This window comes from Photinus pyralis, unplaced genomic scaffold (genome assembly GCF_008802855.1).
Source record: "Photinus pyralis isolate 1611_PpyrPB1 unplaced genomic scaffold, Ppyr1.3 Ppyr1.4_LG9, whole genome shotgun sequence".
NCBI lineage: Eukaryota > Metazoa > Arthropoda > Insecta > Coleoptera > Lampyridae > Photinus > Photinus pyralis.
Window position 1 is genome coordinate 1,760,378 of NW_022170878.1, and position 2,936 is coordinate 1,763,313.

The following is a 2,936-nucleotide window of genomic DNA, read 5'->3' on the forward strand; positions in this document are numbered from 1 at the left end:
CAACATAAATAAAAAGCACAAAAGGAAACAGAAAGAATATGAAAAAATATGAAAAACGAATCAGGTAAATAAAAACAGATGACGATTGGAAGAGGACCAACAGAGGAAAAGGCAAAACATACCAAGCGAGAGAAATACAAATAGAAGACTGGAAGAAGCATATTAATAAGTTACTACAAGGAAATCAGGGGGAAGATTAGATAGGTAGAAAGCCGATATTTCAGAAGTATTTAAGGGTCAACTAACGAGACTGAAGAAAGGGAAAGCGACAGGAAGGGATGAAAAAAATGGGACTTGAATTATCGCCACAGATAGTATCAAGGAGAAGCTGAGGAACTAATAAAAAAGATGTTGAAAGGAGGGGGGCTGCCGGAAGAATGCGCGGAAAGGGTAATATTGCCGATAAAAAAAAAGATAATAAAGACTATATTGACAATTATATCAGGATAATGACGACTGCCTACAGAATACATGCGATGGTATTGAATAGAAGGTTAGAAAGAGAAATAGAGAACAAAATGTTGGAGGAAACACAAAATGGGTTTTAGAAAAAGTAAGGGAACGATCGAAAAGGGGGTTTTTAAATATGATGTACATATACGAAAGGGGTTAATTCTTTGATTAAAAATAACCATCCAAATTTGTACATACAGGAGAAAATATAGCCAGGGTCAAAGTGTAGGAATCGTAGTGGGAAGAAGGAAGATATGGTCCCTGGTATATACTGACGATACAGTAATAATGGCAACAGAGATAGGACAGATGAAAGAAATGATGGGAAGAATTTAGAGGCATTGAGAAAGAAAGGGAATGGAGTTAAATGATGAGAAATCGAATATTAGGGAGGATAGAACTAGAAAGGATACAAAGAAGGTATTACAAATGGATACTGAGTTTAAAAGGATGGACACCAAATTCCATATTAGAGGAGTAAATAAAAATTGAAATCAGAATAGCGTCTGGACGGGTAAAATTCGAGGAAGGGTGAAAGAGAAAGTGAAAGAATGTTTGGCAACAAGGATGAACACAAAACGAAGCAAAAAATATTTGTTGCAAATTCCGTCCGTTCGTCCGAGTGCTGCTAATTAACTGAAAAGTGCTCAGTTTTTTTAATATCCGAGCAGAGATTTATTTCTAGGGCAATCTTAGTGTTTGTCTCAGTATTAATTTTAATAACAAACGTCTCGGGTCAAATATCAAGGGTCAAACGATAATACACTTTGTATTATCGTAAACAAGCGAAAGCAGAACTTCTTTATCAGCCTCGCCGGAAAAATGTACTCTGATGACCCATCACAAATCATTATCATGACGTATACTATGTATTAGCGTGGGTCGATTTTTTTATTGCGTTATGCCTGTAGTTTTAAAAGTTGTCAAATGGTTTTAAAGTAACCGTAAATTTTTTATTTTTTTTTATCTCATCATTTAACCCCCCCGCCCGACCCTGAAAAAAATTAAAAATTAAAAGTCGTATATCGATAAAGCCTGGTGCGTTAAAGGACTTAGTTTGGTCCTAAATAATTCAAAAAAAAATATCATTCAGTTTAAACCATGTTTCACCCCCCCGCCAGGTAATTTGTCAATAACGCCCCCTTCACAGTCGACGCCAATGGTAAACCGGGCAAAGTCGCGCAAGTTTAACCTTGTCAGGGTTAAATGCTCGTTGCGTTTGATTAACTTAGTTCACTGTTGACTCTCATCTTGTGTGGTTCTGCGTTAATAGTGTTGTTTAGTACTTACATAATAAATCCTGTGTTATTAGTGTCTTTTTTAAATAAAAAGTCATGGCTGAGAGAAGTAAGAGTAATAAGGTCTTAACGCGGCTGACAGTTCGTGATCCCGTGTTTGATGAACCTACTACACTATGTGAAACAAAACTTCCGTGTTATGGTGACGTTATGCGATATTTCCTGTTTATTCAAAATGACCTGGCTGCTAGTGGTGAAGGTAAAAATAAAACAGTTTCCGAGTTAATGAAAATTGTGGTAAAAAAAGTGCAAGAGATCTGGAGCAAGGCAAGTTTACCATTTATATCAGACCAACAGTGTATTGCCTTATTAAAAAAGTATCACCAACAATTTATGAACATTAAAAAGTCAATTAAAAAGACAAGTGATGCTGCCAAAAAGAAATTACAAGTATTTCGCGATGAAGCTAACTCTAAGCTTTTTGATATTTCAAAGTGCAAATGTGCAGATTTTTCGTCATGTGCTTGCCCAAAGTCGAGCAAGGTTCCTAAAATTGAGCAAGAATTTCTTACAGATCAAAGAACCACACGGCAAATGTTCATTGGGCAAGTGGATGTCAAGGCAACAAAAGTTTTAGAACAAAGACGAAAAAGAAAAAGTGTAAATATTCCGTGCAATATTCCAGAAACAAAAACTGAAGAAGATTTATCAGACATATCAATGCAAAGTAAATCAGACTCTGATCTTGATTATGAACCACAACCGTCAACTTCTAGATCAGAAATGACTTTCAAACTTCCTGCACTAGCAAAAGCGATAGACCGGACTGGATTGTCAAGCAGAAAAGGAGCAATGGTCGCTAGCGCAGTTCTTGAAGATATTGGGTTGATATCCAAAACTGATAAGTCGTATGTAATAGACAAGTGTAAGTTAGACCGACAACGAAAAAGGCAACGACTTGATTTACAAAAAGGCATCCTAAAGGAGGGTGCTACTCTCCAAGCTCTTTATTTTGATGGTCGCAAAGATCGAACCCTTCACATTGAGAAGCTAATGGACACGTCAAGTAGAAAAACTATTGTCGAAGAACACATAGTGTTATTGAAAGAGCCAGGTAGCGACTATTTAGGACATGTAACACCTGAGAATGGTGCAGCAAAGACCATAGCTTCGTCGATTTTCGACTTTTTTACCGATAATGACATATCATCTACCGAATTGGTTGCTGTCGGATGTGATGGCACT